Source organism: Rousettus aegyptiacus, unplaced genomic scaffold (assembly GCF_014176215.1).
Source record: "Rousettus aegyptiacus isolate mRouAeg1 unplaced genomic scaffold, mRouAeg1.p scaffold_m13_p_9, whole genome shotgun sequence".
Taxonomy (NCBI): Eukaryota; Metazoa; Chordata; class Mammalia; order Chiroptera; family Pteropodidae; genus Rousettus; species Rousettus aegyptiacus.
Genome location: NW_023416312.1, coordinates 29646880 through 29667476, shown reverse-complemented (window position 1 = coordinate 29667476; position 20597 = coordinate 29646880). Strand labels below are relative to the sequence as shown.

Here is a 20597-nt window from a genome sequence, read left to right as displayed (position 1 = left end):
CTCAGTAACAGTTACACCAATTGATGCCAGTGAGCTTAAGCAAATACTTGTGCTACTGATATTGAAGTTTGTGTTATGTTCCTGAAGTAAATTGAAGTTCCTCCTAAGCCTGACCTTCTCCTCTCCAGCAGATCTCTGATTGCGTGACAGAAGTAATTTTTTTAAGGACCTGAAACTGAGTTTCCCTGGAGTGCCTTTTAAAGGAATGTTCCCTATGCTTTTTTTTTCTTTCTAATGTTTATGTGTGTAGTTATAAGAACTCTTTAAAACGGAATACCTGAAGATATCTGTGAAATGTATTTTTTTCTGATTCAGACTGTCATGAGAGCTATTCAGGGCCTACATCATTCTGTTTAAGTTGAATGATATACATTTCCAAGCATATTCTTAACTGTAACAATAAAAGACTGCAAGTGTTTTGAATATTTCCAGACCCAAGCAATTTGTCAGTGAACTGTAGATCCTCAGGATGTTCTCTCACACTAGCAGCCCTCCAGAAATACAACTAGATTTTTCAGAATGAGTCCTCAGCACACTGAAGCCAATGGCATGACCCTGAGTTCACTGGCATCCAGGAAAGTAATTTTCTCTGTGTTGAAGTTACCCCTGCAATACCCCTTGGTTAAAATATTTGGAATTCCTAAGCTAATATAATAATGAGGAAGCCTCTAGATTTCGAAGGTCTCGGTTCAAAGCTAAACATTGGGAAAAATAGGAAGTAAGTATTCTGAGTTTGGAATTCATTACAGATGTGCAAGTATTGGGTTGTTTGGGCCACACAAAGTTGTCTTCTCACTGAAACAGAGGCTGGGGGATAAAAGAGAAGCACTTCTCAGGAAACTCAGTTCAGGCAGGTACACCGTATCTACATTGGATCTTGTTAGTGCTTGATGGGTTCCCATGGTAATTTCCTGAAGTTAACCAGGTGTGACATGGGAAAGTGATAGCTACATGATTCATGAATGTGAATAACCAAATTGTCCCAGGCAAGGTTCACAGGGTCACATGGAGACTAGTGTCCGAGGTCAAGTTTCAAGCTGCAGCATGTGCTGTCCTCTAAGCAGACAGAAAGAGAAGCAGTCTAAGTGTCAACTTGGATAATATCCCCATCCATGATTTAACACCAGTTAGAAAGGAATTTGTAGGGGCATAAGATGAAGCATTTTCTTTCTTTCTTTCCTCTCCTGTCACATGAGAATAGACTAGGAGAAAAATAGAAAGCTCATGATTTTACTTGGACTTCATTGAGTGTAGGTGGGTATCATTTAATTTACTTGGACCTGATAGGGCTTCTCAAATTCTAAACTGACTTACCTGGTTTGTAAATTGACTATTTTAAAGCTTGAATGATTAATGGTAGCATTCCATGGTTCATTGTGGGAAGATTTTAGAAGGAGAAACAATGACCTGTAGTGTAAGGCCATACGAATGTCAAAATCATAATCTGTATCAATAAAAATAACTTCCTCTTGAATCTCAGATTACTTTGGGAAAGTGTATGATTTTCTGCACCAGCATTTCAAAACATTTAAGCTTCTGTAATGCCACCTGATTTAATTTCAAATGCATTACTTCCTACAGAATGGGAATTGACTTTATAAGTAGTATTGATCAAATGGGGCTCAGTGACTTGCCCAAGCAAATGAGTGGCAAAATCAAAACCAGAAATGGCTCATTTTCTGTTTTATAATTGATATGTTACATCACATGAAGCACACACAAAACTGAAAGTAAATTTTGTGTGTTCTTATAGTCTCAAATTTAGAAATCTTAGTACAATAGACCTGTTTACAAGTATTCTTGAAAATTTTGTGTAAATCTGGTTTTATTATAAGATAATATTCATGTCAGTAATCAAAAAACTTACTTTCCTTTAGGAATAGGCTTAGAATAAGGTGAAACCAGATTGATGCAGGCTTATCAACTAAAGTTCAAGGGGCATTGCTGATCTAATTTTAAGAAGATTTTGACAGTTAAGTTATTGAATTCTTTATCCCTCAGCAGATCTATTACGAATGATATATTCTTTGAGATTGTTTATTTCAACCCATAACTGTTAGACAAATGTCCTGGTTTATAATATGAGACACTCCTTTTTACTTTTCAAATTAATTTTTGGACATTTTTGGCTTACCTCTATTTATTTATTTATTTATTTATTTATTTATTTATTTATTTATTTATCTATTTATTTATAACATTTTTCCCCATCTCTGGTAACCACTCTGGTAACCAATCTGGTAACCACTAGTCCATTGTCCATATCCATAAGCCTCTGTTTGTTTGTCCTGCTCATTTGTTGCTTTTAGATTTATATGCCACATGTAAGTGATATCATGTGGTTTTCGACCTTTTCTGTCTGACTTATTTCACTTAGTAGGATTATTTCGAAGTCCATCCATGTTGTTGCAAATGGCAGTATTTCATCTCTTCTTATGTCTCAGTAATATTCCATTGTATACATGTACACCGATTCTTTAGCCAATCATCTATCATAAGATATTTCGATTGCTTCCATGTCCTGGCCACTGGGAATAATGCTGCTATGAACATTGATGTGCAAATATCTTTTCGGATATGGGTTTTGGAGTCTTTGGGGTAAATAGCCAGTAGAGGGGTTGCTGGATCATATGGTAGATCAATTCTTAGTTTTTTGAGGAACCTCCATACTCTTTTCCATAGTGGCTGTACCAATTTGCTGTCCCACCAGCAGTGCATAAGGGTTCCTTTTTCTCTGCATCCTCTCCAACATTTCTTATTACTTCTGGTGATTATAGCTATTCTGACAGATGTGAGATGGTATCTCATGGTGGTTTTGATTTGTATATCCCTGATAGCTGGTGATGTTGAGCATCTTTTCATTTGTATGTCCTCTAGGGAGAAGTGTCTGCTCAGGCTCTCTGCCCATTTTTTGACAGGATTGTTTGTTTTTGTTGTTACTGAGTTGTATGAATTCTTTGTATATTTTGGATATTAGGCCCATATCAGAGGCATTGCTTGCAAATTATTTCCCCATTAGGATGGTTGTCTCTTTACCTTGTTGAGGAAATCTTTTGCTGAGCAGAAGATTTCGAGTTCGATGTAGTCCCATTCATTTATTTTTGCTTTTACTTCTGTTGCCTTTGAGGTCAAATTCATAAAATCCTCTTTTAAGTCCAAGGTCCTTGAGTTTAGTTCCTATGTTTTCTTCTATGCATTTTATTGTTTCAGGTCTAATATTCAGGTCCTTAATCCATTTCGAGTTAATTTTTGTGTGCGGTGATACACAACAGTCTAGTTTCATTCTTTTGCAGGTGGTTTCCCAATTTTCCCAGCACCATTTATTGAAGAGGCTTTCCTTTCTCCACTGTATGTTCTTGGCTCTTTTGTCAAAAATTATTTGCCCATATAAATATGGGTTTACTTCTGGACTCTCGATTATGTTCCACTAGTCCATGTGTCTGTTTCGCTGCCAAAACCATGTCGTTTTGATTACTGTCACTTTGTAGTATAGTTTCAAGTCAGGCAGAGTGATGCCTCCGGGCTTGTTCTTTTTTCTCAGGAAGGCTTTGGGAATTTGGGGTCTTTTGTGCTTCCATACAAATCTGATGATTTTTTGTTCTATTTCTTTAAAAAATGCTGATGAAATTTTGATGAGGATTGCACTAAATCTGTATAATGCTTTAGGTAATATGGTCATTTTAACTATGTTGATTCTTCCAATCCAAGAACACGGAATATCTTTCCATTTCTTTGTATCTTCTTCGATTTCTTTTAACAGGATCTTATAGTTTTCATTATGTAGTTCCTTCACATGTTTTGTTAGATTTATTCCTAGGTATTTTATTCTTTTTGTAGTCATTGCAAATGGTATTATTTTTCCACTTCTTTCTCTGACACTTTGTTATTAGAGTATAGTAATGCTGTGTATTTTTGAACATTAATTTTGTATCCAGAGACTTTACTGTACTTGCTTATTGTTTCTAGTAGTGTTCTTGTAGAGTCTTTAGGGTTTTCTATATAGAGAATCATGTCATATGCAAATACTGACAGTTTGACTTCTTCGTTTCCTATTTTTTTTAATTATTTATTATTATTTATGCCTATTGCACCTGGTCTTTCTAGGTAGTCTCCCATCCAACAAGTACTAACCAGGCCCAATCGTGCTTAGCTTCTGAGTTCAAACATCAGGCTTGTTCAGGGAGGCATGGCCGTAAACCATGGACCATGGCTCCACTGGGGCACAAATGCAGGACCTTCTGCATGTAAAGCAGATGCATTAACTATGGAACCACATCCTCTTCGTTTCCTATTTGAATGCCTTTTATGTCTACACTTGTCTGATTGCACTTGCTAGAACTCCAGTGTTATCTTGGATAAGAGTGGCAATAGTGTACAGCCCTGACTTGTTCCTGATCTTAGAGGAGAGGGAAAGTCTTTAATTTTTCACCATTAAGTATAATGTTGGCTGAGAGTTTGTCATATGTGGCCCTCATTATATTGAGGTATTTTCCTTCTATGCCGATTTTGTTAAGTGTTTTGATCATAAGTGGATGCTATACCTTGTTGAAGGCTTTTTCTGCATCTATTGATATGATCGTATGATTCTTACTTTTTAAATTGTTTGTGTGGTGTATCACATAAATTGATTTGCGTATGTCGAACCATCCCTGTGCCCACTTGATCGGGGAGTATAATCTTTTTAATATGTTGCTGTATTCGGTTTGCTAGTATCTTATTTAGGATTTTTGCATCTGTGTTCATGAGAGATATTGGCCTGTAGTTTTCTTTTTTATGTGTTATCTTTACCAGGTTTTGGTAGCAGAATAATATTGGCCTCATAAAATGAATTGGGAAGTATTGCCTCCTCTTCAATTTTTTTGGAAGAGTTTGAGGATAGTTATTAAATCTTTTCATGTTTGGTAGAATTCACTAGCGAAGCCATCTGGTCCTGAAGTTTTTTTACTTTTTGGCAGGTTTTTGATGATTGTTTCAATTTCCATTCTGCTGATCAGTCTATTTAGATTTTCCAGTTTTTCTTGATTTAGTCTAAGACAGTTGCATATTTTTAAGTACTGATCCATTTCTTCTAGGTTATTAAAGTTATTGTTATATACTTTTTCATAGTAATCTTATATGATCTTTTGTGTTTCTGTGGTGTCTATTGTAATTTCCCCTTTCATACCAGATTTTGTTTATTCGTGTTCTTTCTCTTTTTCTTTAGTGAGTCTAGACACGGGTTTGTAACTTTTATTAACTTTCTCAGAGAACCAGCTCTTTGCTGCATTTATTTTTTCTAGTTGTTTAAAATTTCATTTAATTCTGCTCTAATTTTGATTATTTCTTTTCTTTGCTGATGTTAGGCTTCATTCGTTCTTCCTTTTCTATTTTTTTTTAAAGATGAAGTGTTAGGTCGTTTATTTGGGCTTGTTCTTGTTTTTGGAGGTAGGCCTGTAATGATACGAAGTTTCCTCTTATGACCACTTTTGTTACGTCGCAAAATGTTGATATGTTGTACTCTTATTATCATTCATTTCTATGTATCTCTTGATCTCTCTTTTTATTTATTTCTTCTCTGTCCCAGTTATTCTTCAGTAGCATGTTGTTTAATCTCCATGTATTTGTGGTTCTTTCTGCTTTCTTTTTACAGTTGAGCTCTAGTTGCAAAGCATTATGATCAGAGAATATAGTTGGTATGATGTCAACCCTCTTATATTTGTTGAGGCTATCTCTGTGTTCCAGTATGTGGTCGATTCTTGAGAATGTTCCATGTGCACTAGAGAAGAATGTATAAGCAGCTGTTTTGGGATGGAAGGCTCTATAAATATCAATTATGTCCAGTTGGCCTAATGTATCATTTAAGAATATGATTCTCCTATTGATTTTCTGCTTGGATGATCTGTCCATATCTGACGGTGGGGTATTTTGGTCCCCTATTATAATAGTGTTTTGGTCTGATTCTCCCTTTAGTTCTGTTAGTAATTGCTTTACACATGTCAGGGCAACCTGATTGGGGGCATAGATATTAATAAGCGTTATGTCTTCTTGGTGCATGATTGCCTTTATCATTTTGAAGTGTCCCTCAGTATCTTTCTTTATCTCTTTTATTTTGAAGTCTATTTTGTCTGATATTAGTACTGCTACTCCCACTGTTCCTGAATGCCATTTGCTTGAAATGTCATTTTCCACCCTTTCACTTTGAGTCTATATTTGTCTTTGGAGCTGAGATGTGTCTCCTGAAGGCAGCATAGGTTGGTTTTTGTTTTTTGATCCAATCTGCAACTCTGTGCCTTTTTATTGATGAGTTCAATCTGTTTACATTTAGGGTGATTATTGAAATATGAGATCTTCTTATAACCATTTTATCTTTTGCTTTCCGGTAGCTCTGTATTTTCATTGCTTCCTTGCCTTGTGCTTCTGTTTTCTTTATTTTGATTGGCTTTTGCGGATTTTCCCTCTGGTCCTTCTTATTTTATGGTATATACAATGGTTCTGAATCTTTGCCATGTGGTTACCATTATGAATATGTAAAGGATAGTTACATATATATGTATATACTCTCTATATAGTATATACATATATATGTATATATATATATATATATATATATATATATATATATATACAGTCGTCCATTTTCTTCTGCATTCCCCCTTTGCAAATTTGGATATTTGAATCCTCCTCTTTTCAGTCATTAACTTAATTTGTGCCTATGTATGCTGAACGTTCATTACTATCATGTTATAACAATCCTCTCATTATTTAAGCCGATAATGCCCTGTTCCTAGTAAGGATTGCACTCCTCTGCTTCTATTTTCCCTATAGTCACTTTACTCCTAATTTTGTATTTTTTCTTCTGTCATTTTGTTTTAGGTGAACTGACCCGTTTCAGTATTTCCTGTACTGCAGGCCTCATAGTGGAGAATTCCCTCAATTTCTGTGTGTCTGGAAAAGTCTTTATTTCTCTTGCATATCTAAAGGAGAGCTTAACTGGATACATTAGTCTAGGTTGGTAGTTTCTTTTACTTAATAGTTTTAAAATTTGATTCCACTCCTTTCTGGCTTGTAAGGTTTGCACTGAGAAGCCCGAGGATAATCTAATTGGTTTAGCTTTATAATTTACCATCTTCATTTCCCTGGTTACCCTGAGAATTCTTTCTTTGGTATTGGTTTTAATAATTTTAATACAATGTGTCTTGGAGAAGGCTTTTTTGGGTTGAGATAATTGTGTATTCTATTGACTTCTTGAGTTCCAAGATCCAGCTGCTTCCTTAGATGGGAAATTATCATTAATCTTTTGTCTAAAAACACTTTGTAATCCCTGCTCTTTTCCTCCTCTTCAAGAATTCCCATTATTCTTATATTTACTCTCCTGATGCTATCAGCTGGTTCTTCTATTCCTCTTTCATTATTTTTCATTCTTCGGTTTCTCTCTTTTTCCTTCTGATTTATTTCTAGACTTCTATCTTCGATATCACTGATCCTTTCCTCTATTTGGTTGACTCTATTTTCCAAGCTTTTATTTTATTTTTTAACTCTTTCAGTGTGTTCTTTATTCTCCAGATGTCTACTTGGTTCTTTCTGAGGGTTTCAATCTCCTTGCTAAAGAACTTATTCTGCTCATCTAGTTGTTTATTTAATTCCTGAAGTTGTTGATATGATTTGTTTCAGATCTCACTGAGTTTTTTCAGAATTCTCTGTCATTTAAGTCACATGTTTCTATGTCTGTAAACTTATTTTATGGAGTTTTTTTGTCTTTCTTAAATGCCTTGTCACCTTGGTTATTCATGGTGTTTAATGGACTATTTCTCTGCCTGGGCATTAATGGAAGTGTATTTTGCTGTTTTTCCAGAAAGTTTTATTATATAAAGGTCTGTCTTTAGCCTGTTGCAAAGAATGTGCTTTCTTTTGGTTTCGAGTAGGTGGCATCTAAGTATCTTGGATCTCTGCTTTATATAAAGTCTTTATAATGTCTTTTTTTCCCTTATAGATGTTTAATCACACTCACTACCCTCTGTCTCAGTTCCTTTCAATGTTAGCGACAGTTTCAGTAGCATTTGCTCAGATTCGCCTGGGGCTCTGTGGTATCCTGTCTTGGAGAGTATGAAGGGAGGGGCCTTCTTGGTTGGGGGATGAGGGCCACGGCTCAGCCTCGTTTTGCAATTGCGGCTGATAAAAATCAACTGTTGTTTCTCTGCTATCCCTACTTTTCTGCTATCCCTGTTTCTCTGCTTTCTGTCCCCATGACTGGGCACTGCTACCAGCTGCGTTGAGCTCACAGCACTCCCAGACAGGGCTATTCAGGAAACCCATCGCTTCTCTCCTCTTCTCCTTCTACAAGAAGCTCCGGCTGCTAGAGGCATTTTCTTTATTTCTCTCAGTCCACTGCCCGACATTTGGGATTCTAACCTGTGGTAGGTCTTGTGCGCAGATCCCATGCTCAGATGTGCTGTCGTGCACTTTGGGTGATTTTAGATGTTCAGCTTATCGTTGTTTCAAGGGGAGAGATCTGGGAACATCTCTCACTCCACCATTTTTAATCCAATCTGGGCTTCATTTATTTTAAACCTGCACTTTTCTAGAAAAGAAAACTGAGTTCTAGTTTTTATTTTTGAGTAATAGTGTTGTATTTTTGCTTGTATAGGAATTGCATAATGCCTTTTATTCTTTCTCTGAGAATGGGAATCCTACTTATGTTTTATAACTATGTTGAAATACTAGTTATTTTATGAAACATTATTGATTTCTACTCTTCCACAGATATCAGAATAAATTTCTTCCTCTTTAATATTCTCAAGGCTGTTTCATTATACATCTATTCTAGAACTTAATTTGAATTTACTTTCTGAATTCACTTATTTATTGAGCATCTACTGTTTAACAGGCACTGGTCTAGACCTAGAGATAGAAGAATAAACAAAATAGACAAAGTCTCCAGTCTCATGAGATTATATTCTAGTGAGTGAGAACAGATAACAAATGAATAAGTATAAGAGGAAGACAAAGCAAGTTAGGGAATTAGAGAGTGCTGGGGAGAGATGGGTTTCTATTTTTTATTGGGTGGTTGTGGAGGAGGAATGCCCTGTTGGGAAGGTGACATTTGAGCAAAATTCTTTAGGAAGGGAGGGAGTGAGCTACGTAGATATTTTGAGGAGAGTATTCCAAGCAGAGAGAAGAACAAGTACAAAGGACTTAAGGCAGGATTGTGCTTAGAATTTTTGGAGGAATAGCAACAAAGATGGAAATGTGAAGTGACTGAGGGGGAAAGCAGAAAAAGATGGGATATGGTTGTGGAAAAGACTTGTATTTTTACTCTGGGTGGGAGGTGAAATCACTAGAAGGTGCTGGGATGAGGAGTGACAGGGCTGTAGTGTTGAAAATAGACTGTTGGCAGTCAAAGGGTGAAGAAGAGATTATGGGGGCTTCCATTGGGAAATAGTGAGAAGTGATCATATTCTGAATATATTTTGAAAAGTAGAGAAGAATTGCAGAATTGATGGATTGGACATGGGGATATCAGAAATCAGGGATGACTCCAATATTTCTTCCCTTAACAGCTAGAAAAATAAATATGCAATATATCAAAATTAGGGTGATGGTTCAAGGAGCAGGTGAAAGGGGCAAGATCAGGAGTTTTGTTTTGAACTTGTTAATGATTTTTCACTTTAAAAATAATGTTAAACTTAAATATCATATTCAAATGGGAAAATAGTCATTGAATTTTCACAAAGTGACTGCACCTGTAACCTACGGCTAGATCAAGAAATTAAACACTACATCAGACGCAGAAGTAGGGATTTCAAGTAGGCATTGGATATACAAGTCTGTGGTTCAGGGGAGATATAAATTTGAGGTTTGTCAGCATATAGATGGTTGTTAAAACCATGAGACAAGATGAAATCACCTAGGAACTGGATGTGGATAGAGAAGAGAAGAGGTCTGAGTACTAAGCTGCTGAAACTCCTAAAATTATTTATTTAATATTTATATTAGTTTCAGGTATACAATACATTGGTTAGACATTCATATAATTTATGTAGTGATCCCCTCGATTAGTCTAGAACCTATCTGGAACTACATATAGCCATTACAATATTATCAACTACATTCCCTATGTTGTACTCTGCATACCCATGACTGTTTTGTAACTACTAATTTGTGCTTCTTCATCTCTTCACTTTTTTCACCCAATCCTCCAACACCCCTCTCACCTGGCAATCACCAATTTGTTTGCTGTCTCTGTGAGTCTGCTTTTGTTTAGTTTGTTCATTTCTTTTTGTTCATTAGGTTCTGCATAAAAGTGAAATCATGTAGATTTATCTTTCTTTGTCTGACTTATTTCACTCAATATAATACCCTTTAGGTCCATTTATGTCATTGAAAATGGTTAGATTCTATTTATTTATTTATTTATTTATTTACTTACTTACTTACTTACTTACTTATTTATTTTTAGTGAGGTAACTCTTGGTTGACCTCACAGATTGTAAGAACCTTGTCAGCATACAATCCCTCATTTTTTATTATTTACGCCTACAGCACCTGGTCTTCCTAGGTGGTCTCCCATCCAAGTACTAATCAGGCCAGACCTTGCTTAGCTTCCAAGATCAGATGGGATCAGGCTTGTTCAGGGTGGCATGGCCGTAGACTAAGATTTCATTTTTTTAATGGCTGAGTAATATTCCATTTTATATATGTATTATAACTTCTTTATCCAATTGTCTATTGATGGGACATTTAGGTTGCTTCCATATCTTGGCTACTGTGAATAGTGTTGCAGTGAACACATGGTTGCATAGATCTTTACAAATTAGTGTTTTGGTTCTCTTTGGATAAATACCCAAAAAGGCAATTGCTGGGTCAAAAGGTAGTTTTATTTTAACTTTTTTTCAGGAACCTCCAAACTATTTCCCATATAGCTGTACCAATTTTCAGTCCCACCAACAGTTTATGAGGGTAGGGCCTCCTAACATTTAATGATTGGAGAGACGAAGAGGACATAGCAAGGGAGACTGAAGAGGAGCATACAGTGAAGTAGGAGACCCAAGAGGGTGAGAAGAAAGAAGGAGCAACTACTAAGTACAGGAACTCTGCTATGTATTCGGAAGAAAGCAGCAAACAAGATAAATCATGTGTCTGCCCTCGTGGAGCTTATGTCAAGTGGGGTATGCAGACAGGTAAACAAAAATTTCTATCTATCAATATCTATCTATCTATCTATCTATCTATCTATCTATCTATCATCTATCTATCTATCTATCTATCTATCTATCTATCTATCTATCACCTATCTACGTATCAATCATCTATCATCTAGCTAGCTAGCTATCATCTATCTATCATCTACCTGTCTGTCTATCTATCATCTCTCTCTCTCTCTCTCATCTATCATTTATCATCTATCTATCTGCCTTTTTGTCTGCCTGCCTGTCTGCCTGCCTGCCTGATGTCTGTCAGTCTGTCTATCTATCTATCTATCTATCTATCTATCATGTATGTATGTATGTATGTATGTATGTATGTATGTATGTATCTAACTTCTATCTATCTATCTATCTATCTATCTATCTATCATCTATCTATGTATCTATGTATCTATGTATCTATGTATCTATGTATCATCTATCTATCTTCTGTTTATCATCTATCTATCTATCTATCTATCTATCTATCTATCATCTATCTATTATCTATCTGTCATCTATCTATCAATTATCTATCTATCTATCTATCTATCTATCTATCTATCTATCATCTATCATCTATCATCTCTCTCACGATGAAGTATAATACAGGCTCTGAAGGAAAAGCATAATGACAATATTTATGGGGGGGATCCGATTTAGTTAGAAATGGCATCTCTGAGTGATGTTTAAGTTGAAGCTTGAAGGATGAAAAGGGATTATCTAAGATAAAATTTGAGGGTTGTATTAGTTTTCTAGAGTAGCCATACCACAATACCATAAGCTAGATGACTTAAAACAACCGAATTTTATTCTCTCACTATTCTGGCAGCTGGAAGCCAGAAATCAGGGTGCAGTAAGGCAATGCTTCTTCTGAAATCTCTGAGGAAGAATCCTTTCTTGCCTCTTAGAGATCTATATAACTTACAAAGTTATTGGCGCACTATATCTAGTACCCCTTCTCCCCCTTACATATTTTTTACAACTTTAACTATTTTCCTTATGCTATACTATATATCTCTGTGTGTTTATTTTTTAACGATCCATTTGTATTTCTTAATTCCTTTGCCCTTTTTCACTGACCCCTACAACCATCCTCCCATCTAGTAACCCTCAAAATATTCTCTGTATCTATAAGTTTGTTTCAGTTTTCTTTTTTTGTCATTTATTTTGTTCTTTAGATTCCACATGTATGTGAAATCATATGGCATTTGTCTTTATCTGACTTACTTCACTCAGCACAATGTCCTCTAGGTCTATCATACAATATATTTTTTCATCCTTTTACTTTTAGTCTGTGTGTAAGAGTCTCGTTTTCTTATCCATTCAGTCTTTCTATCATTTGATTAGAGCACTTAATTCTTCTTCATTTGAAGTACTTATTGATAGATATGTAGTTATTGCCATTATTTATTCATGTTTTTGATACATGTTTTTTTCTTCTTAAAGAAGTCCCTCCAACATTTCCTGTAATACTGCCTTGGTGGTGATGAATTCCTTTAGCTTTTTCTTGTCTGTTTATCTGTCCTTCAGTACTAAATGATAGTTTTGCTAGGTAAAGTAATCTTGGTTGTAGATCTTGGGTTTTCATCACTTTGAATACCTTGTACCAAGCCCTTTTGTCCTGCGAAGTTTATTTCGAGAAATCAGCTGCCAGTCTTATATATGTACCCCCTCTAGGTAACTAACTGTTTTTCTCTTGCTGCTTTTAAGGTTCTCTCTTTGTCTTTAAACTTTAGCATGTGTCTTGGGTGTGGGCCTCTTTGGGTTCATCTTTTTTGGGACTCTTTGAGCTTCTTGGGAGTGTATGTCTATTTCCTTTACCAGGTTAGGGAAGTTTTTCATCATTATTTCTTCAAAAAGTTTTTTAAGTACTGGCTCTCTCTCTTCTCCTTCTAGTACCGCTATAACGCAAATGTTGTTATGTTTGATTTTGTCCCATAGGCTCCTTAAGTTATTTTCATGTTTTTGGATCTTTTTCTTGTTGCTGTTCTAATTGGGTGTCCTCCATTACCCCCTCCTTTATAGCCATGATTGGATCCTCTGCTTCATCCACTATGTTGATTCTCTCTAATATACTCTTCATCTCAGATATTGTATTCTTCATTTCTGACTGGTACCCTTTTATAATTTCCATTTCCATTTTTTATGTTTTTTTATCTCTTTGTTAAAGTTATCATTGAGTTCATCTACTCTTCCCCTAAGTTCATTGAACATTCTTATACCAGTGTTTTAAACTCTGCATCTGTTAGATTACTTGACTCCACTTTGCTTAGATCTTTTTCTTAAGTTCTGTTCTGTTCTTTCATGTGGGATATGCTTCTTTGTCTCCCTATTTTGACAGCCTTTCTGTGCTTGTTTCTATGTATTAGGTAATGTTCTTAGTCTCCCAGTCTTAGTACTGTGGCTTTCTGTAGTAGGTGTCCTGTGGGGCCCAATGGCACAGTCCTGAGGAGGGTTCAGCTACAGGCCAAGTTTAGCCCAAGCCTGTACCCCTCCAGGGCCACCTGGTAAGAGTCAGCAAGCAATCCACAGATAGCTGCCACCTGTGCTGTGCTTATAGCTGCCTAGTGGCCACACCAGAAACCAAGGCTGGCTGCTGCCAGTGCGGGGCTAGTAGCTGTTCAGCAAGGGGCTCAGGGAACTCTGAGGAAACCACTGTATATGGCTTGGGTAGGGGCGCAAGTTAGTAAGGGTGGAGTTTTGGGGAATCATCTGGGAAGAGCGACCTCTGTTATAGTTTGATGATGTCTCAGCTATGTTGGCACCTGTGTCCACACACTGGGAGTGGGGAGGACTCAACAGAGAAACAATGGATACAGCCAGCACTTCTGCCTGGGAGAAAGCCTCCCTTGTGGCCCTCACCCCAAAGCCCGACAACACTGAGTTTGTCCCTGGTACTCCACAAGAAGCCGACTTAGCACTGTCACTGTGAAAGTTTAGTCATGGTCCCTTTAAGAGGAATATCTGCACCTGCCTTCTGTAGCTGCCCTAGCTTCTGTCTCTCTCAGCCCACATGGGACTGGGCAGCCTCTTGTCTCCACTCCCTCCTATTGTTCCAAGCTGATTTCTTATTTCTCTCCCTAGAGTAGGACTTCTGTTCATCCAGGCTGTTTGCTTGCTGTTTGCTCCGTGGTTTTGTCACAGTTTTGGTGTGATCGCAAGAGGACATGGACAAAGCCTCTAACCACTATAACATCTTGACTGGGCTCTGTGTTTTCTTAAGGATACCTATCATTGAATTTAGAGCCCACCCTAAATCAGGCATGATTTCATCTTGAGATCCATAACTAATTACATATGCAAAAGATCCTATTTCCAAGTAAGCATACAGTCTGAGGTTCTAAGTAGGTATGAATGTCAACTCACTACAAGGAATAAACAGAAGAAATATGTTTGAAACAGTGGCGTGCTGGGACTGGTTCAAACCTGCTCGCAAGAGCCAATTGTTAAATTTTCAGCAGTTTCGTTATCTGGTTAATTTTACATTGGTAGCTTGAAATTGGCAATGATGGGAGTATTTACACTGTGGAAATTGGTGAATGCTACAAATCAGGTTTGTTTATTTTTCTTCTGGAGAAGCAATTGTTAAATATTCAACCAAAACACCATTTGTTTGATGATCTTGAGTCAAAAAAGAGATGGGCCTAGTATGGCTGGACCATAATGAAATGTGGCTGGAGAAGTGCAGAGAAAGCCATACAGGGCCTTGAGGACCACAATAAGGATTTTGGATTTTAACCCAAGTGTACCTGGGGGCTATCTGAGAGTTTTAATCAGGAGAGGGGTGAGATCAGATTTGTGTTACTGCTGTTTATGTGCCAGTCTTTTCTATCCAAGAGCAAGCTCCTTGAAAGGTATTTCATCTTTATTATTTTTTGTATTCCCCATGAAATTTTACACAAAGCAGACATTTGATAAATGCAGGTTAATTTAAATGGGATTTTATAAACACCATGCAGATTGGTATAAACAATGAGTCCAGCAAACACGATCAATTAGGAGTATGTCATGGAGGAATCGCAAGACAGTTCGATCATTTTCGTATGCCATCCATTTAGTAGACATGCATTTAGAACTTACCGTCTACATGTACTGTAGGGATACAGTAGTGAAGAAGACATGGTCCTACCTATAAGATGGAATCTTGTTAAGGGCACATCAAAAGCTTGTCAGAATGCCTTGCAATAATCTGTGTGACAAGGTAAACATGAGAAGATCTCCTGAATTTGGAGGGCTTGGGAAAGCTGCCGTAGGAAGCATAAGTTTTAGAGAAAGTATTATTATCTAAACTGTATTCTGAGTTCAAAATTGTCCTCTGAAAAGAGTGGTATGTAGACTTTGAGGAATGAAGGATCTGAAGGGCTTTGAGACTTTGAAATGATCTTGGAGGCTTGTTATTTCCTCTACTTGCCCACTTTTACTGTTTTTGTAACTTTTAACCCTTTGAGATGTGGTAGGAAGAGTACCAAGATGGCTTTCAATGAGCCTCATCCTTATATAATTTTCCTTCCTTTGAATGTGGTTGGAACCTGTGAATATGATAATATATTCTATGCTGATGTTATGTTATATAGCAAAAGAGATTATCCTGAGTGGGCCTGACCTAATCAGGTGAACCCTTTTAAAGTAAAGTGTGTCCTCTGGCCACAGAAGAGGAAGGCAGAGTTTAAAGCACTAGGAAGATTCAAATCACTGTTGCTGACTTGGAGATGAAAGGGGAAGTGTGAGGAAGAATGTGAGTGCATTTCTAAAAGCAGAGCATAGTCCCCAGCTGAGAACCAAGAAAGAAATAGAAATCCAGTCCTACAGCTTCAAGGAACAGAATTCAGCCAGCAATTAAAATGAACTTGGAAGTGGATTTTCCCCCCAGAGCTTCCAGACAAGAACCCAGGCAGGCCAACACCTTGATTTCAACCATGTCATACCCTTAGCAGAGAACCAGCCATGCCATGACTGACTTCTAACCTGCAAAACTGCGAGATACTAAATTTGTATTGTTTTAAGTTACTACATTTGTGGTAATTTCTTACCTAACAATATAAAACTAATACAAGAGTCTCCACGCTGGAGAGCCGGTTCAGGAATAGTAAGAAAAAAAATTTTTTTTTGCTCATTTTTATAAGGAGAAGTAAAGAAGGTACAGTATTAGTTCATAGAACAAGAGAATGACACTTACTCACCAAAGATGACTTTTATCAGAGATGACACTGACTTGAATCTGCATAAACCCTACTAAACAACCTTTATTTACTATTAGTTTCTCCCATATATTTACATTCCCACACTTTACTGGCCCTAGGAGCTCAAATCTCTTTTCCTTTGTCCAGTCACTTTTCTACAATTTATCACTCTTTTGTTAAAATGGTATATAAGCTCCTGTGTCTAACCATCACTTTGGAGTTTTCTGCCTTTTGTTAGTTTAATTCACAGGCTTCAGGTACTAAATATAAGAGGGCAGAGGGAAAGTTTTTTCTCCCCTCCAGTGATGGTAATTATTATGAAGAAAATAAAAGAAAGTAATGAGATAGGTGATTGAGGAAGATGACTTCAGATATGGTAGTTAGGGCCGGTTCCTCTTAGTTGAGACCTATAAGATATAAAAGGCACAGGCCATACCAATAATGTAGGGAGGAGGCAAGAGAATTAATGTTAAGCTACAATTGGAGACTGCAATACACTGATCAGCCTTGTGGCCAGGCCAGGACACCCTCAGAACAAAGGAAGATTTCTGCTGGATTACTAACAACCCATTCTCCTGTGAAGGGGAGCCGGGAGCCAAGAGTCATTACCTATGGCTAAAACCAGGGGAACCTATAGATCAAAGGCTGGGAACTGCCAGCAGGCCTTTCACTCTACATATTCTTACCTTTTCATAGGCTACATACTCTTCCCCTTCCTCACTGTATATACTTATAAAAAAATGGGAATTAAGAATGACATATAAACTGAATTCTCTGAACATTCAGGGTCTCTCTCAGTGCCTTTACTCTGTCTCTGTCTCTTGCACTGTCCCTCTCACTCTCTGCCTCTGAGAGGAGACCACACTCTGTAGAGTATTATCCCTTTTCTAATAACTTTCCTTTTGACTCCAATTTTGGTGTGTGTGTTAAATTCTTTCTATACTCTCGGCCAAAGGACCCTCTCCTTCTCCCGGTGCAGAGCTTGGCCTCCCCTTACCAACTCAGGGAAATTTACTCTGTCTTGCATCATCAAGACCTCAGGAAATACATTTTAGGCAGAGGGAATAGCAAGTGAAAAATTCTTGAGTTAGACATCAGCCTGGAGTATTCAACAGGCAGAAAGAAGGCCAGGGTGTTTGGAACAGAGTAGTTTAGCGAAGGAGTTGAACTAAATGAGGTCAGAAATGTTGGGAAGGGCCAGACTGTGGGATCTTATAGGCCAATGGTTCCAAAACTTGAGAATCACTTGGACGGCCTGTTAAAGTACAAATTCTTGGACCCCTTCCCTAGAGTTTCTGATTCTGGGAATCTAGTGTGCATCCAAGAATTTGCATCTTGGAATGATCTGAGTTTTATGCTATTTTGCTACTTCTTGGATGAAAGAACTGATGGCACTGAGCCTCAATTTCCTACATGAATATTAAATTTCAGAAATAAAAACTTCATAAGATGTTAGATGATCTCATATCTATGCTAGAATGGGGAAAATGTAAAGTCTTATGACTATTAAAGATTACATTTATGGGCTGCAAACAAAGGAAATCCCAACTGTAGTTGTATGATGTGGTAAATGAAAGAAGGACATAAAAAAGGAGGAGGCATGAAGAGTTGCAGATGGGCATGATTTTTTAAAAATTAAATTTAAGTTAAAAATATTTAAATTGAGAGTCCAACTCGGGCCAGAGGTTAGATTTTTAGACTTAGCTTGAACGCCTTAATCTTAAATTCACATATCATAGAATTGTGTGTCTTTGATCTTTAAGAAATATAACACTCTATTAAAGGCTCAAAAGACTTTTGTCAGAGATGACCAGTAAGTAACTCTTAAAACCTTTTTGAAATGGAAATGATTCGAACTACCCAAGATTTCACCCATCAGGGGAGAGGATTTCGTGAAGCTCACTCTAGGGGCTATCTAACTGTACTCTTAATGCTGATAACAGCTGAGAATTTAACCTAAAGGCATTTGAGCATAATGGGTATGTCTGGGAAGAGTCAATATTTCTTTAATTATACATAAAACAATTGAGAAAGATTAGAGGTGGAAAGAGGTGTGTGTGTGCGTGTGTGTGCGTGTGTGTGTGTGTGTTTACATGTATGTAGGACACTTCTGTTTCCAGTCTGATACCAGTCTGAGGAAATCTATCTGATCTATGGAGAAGTTGAAGAGGAAAGTGGTAGTTAAAGCACTCCCATTTTCTTAAATGCCTTGAGGACTGGTGTCAACTAGTCTTCACACCATTTACAGGGCTGGAGAGATGAACAGCCTTATAGTTATGTATTTAGGAAATCCTCTGTGTCTTGGTTTGGTAAGAGTGTACTAGTAACCTCCAAGTGCTTTATGTTTGAACTATTCGAAACTAGAACTTGATGGCAGAAGGACTTTCTATGAAGATTTCTAAGGAAAGGGTAAACTCCTGTCTTATGGGAATAGTGTCTGTATCATGATTTGTGGATGTGGGTTAAATCAGGGTTTCAAGATATATCCAAACTGGCCTGTCAAATCCTTCTTCACTCATGTTCTCAAGAGAAGAGACAGGTTGCAGAGCCTTTGTTTGGGTATCTCTTATCGGAATTTAAATATTTTGGGAGGCTGTTAACTTTCAATTATGATCGGTTAACAGGATTGATGATATTGACACCTAGAGCAGGTGAGGTAGGAACCCAGAAGGGAAAAAAGGTGGTAATGTCAGGAGAGGTGGGGTGGTTCCAAAGGGCAGACTTTGACCACTTTGAAGTGTCCTGGAGCTCTCTCCACCCCAGAGGCAGTAGGTGCTATATGATGGGGGGCCAGAGTTGGGTAGGACTCAGGTTACTTACACTAGATACTGGCTTCATCGTGGTGTCACCTTGATAAAATATTGTTTGTTTTGCATTGTATAGGATAAATACATACCTGATAACCATTTTAATGAGGAAGATTTCTGTTGGGATTACTAACAAACTGTTTCCCCACATCCTTTTTTTTTAAGAGACAACCCTTCATTGACCTCACAGATTGCAAGGGCCTTGTCAGCTTATAGTCTCTTATTTATTTATTTATTATTTTTGTTAATTTTTTACTCCTACAACACCTGGTATTCCTAGGTGGTTTCCCACCCAAGTACTAACCAGGCCTGACCCTGCTTAGCTTCCGAGATCAGACTGGATCAGGCTTGTTCAGGGTAGCATGGTCATAGATATTTCCCCACATCCTAAAGGGAAAAGAGATTCTTTAAGTGATGCCCTGCAAAAAGTAAAATCATTCATTCTCCACAGCTAAAACCATGGGGAACCTATGGATCAAAGGCCGAGAATTGCTAGCAGGCCTTTCATACTACATTTTCTTACCTTTCAGCTACATACTCTTATCTCTCCTCACTGTATGCCCATACTATCAAAGGAAGATAGGTATACAAAGTCTTTAAACTGTAATTCACAGAAACTAAGAATGATATATAAACTGGATTCCCTGACACTCGGGGCTTTTTTTGTCTTGGCTTTTTGTCTTTGCTTTCTCTTGTCTTCACTTTTTATCTTCTCTAAAAAACTTTCCTTTTGACTCTAATTTTGGCGTGTGCTTGAATTCTGTCTAGCATTCAGCAAAGAACCCTTTTCTCTCTCAGGCCAGGGATTGAGCACCCCACCTCCACCACCACTTAAGGAATTTTCCCTGTCCTGCTTCATCTTTTCTGGCTAACCACAAAGGTACCAAAGGACATAAATAGAGCCAAGTTCACCATGGCTTTTTCCTGATTCTTAGAGAGTGGCTGAGATTCTTTTCCAAGCCTTGCAGATGAATTTGCCTTGGGAAAACAGTTGAAAACATTTCCAGGGATCTGGTAAGAGGCTAGCCCTATAATCAAGCAAGAGTCCACTGGTCCTGTCTGCTTTTCCTGCTTCTCTTCCTCTAACTTCCCTGAAACTTGGGGTCACATCGGAATTACAGAGGAGACTCACTGAGGGACCCCATATGAACTCCAAATTAAAAGACTGCACACAACCTTTTGACCTCAACAGGACTGGTAAACCTAGGGGGAGTATTCTGTTCCTTCCTCTAGGCCCTTTGCTTTCATTTTCACCAGGGAAGCAGTGGGCTGCAGGAGCTTGCCTGAGATATCTCCTCCATCTTGCCGCTTAGTGTTTTATTCTTTCCCTTCTCTAATGGGAACTCATAATGGGGAGGAGGCGGGTCAAAGTAGCTGCTCCAGCAAAACTCTCCTAACGCCCTCCTCTGTCCTGTCTCCATTTCTCATTCAGCTTCTGGATACTG

At 37.6% G+C, this 20597-nt stretch overlaps 2 pseudogenes; both read right to left on the bottom strand.

The window, feature by feature from the left end:
• Positions 1–10509: 10509 nt before the first annotated feature.
• LOC118608105 lies at positions 10510–10628 on the bottom strand (annotated as a pseudogene).
• Positions 10629–19407: 8779 nt separating this feature from the next.
• On the bottom strand, positions 19408–19526 carry LOC118608230 (annotated as a pseudogene).
• Between the last annotated feature and the right edge of the window lie 1071 nt (positions 19527–20597).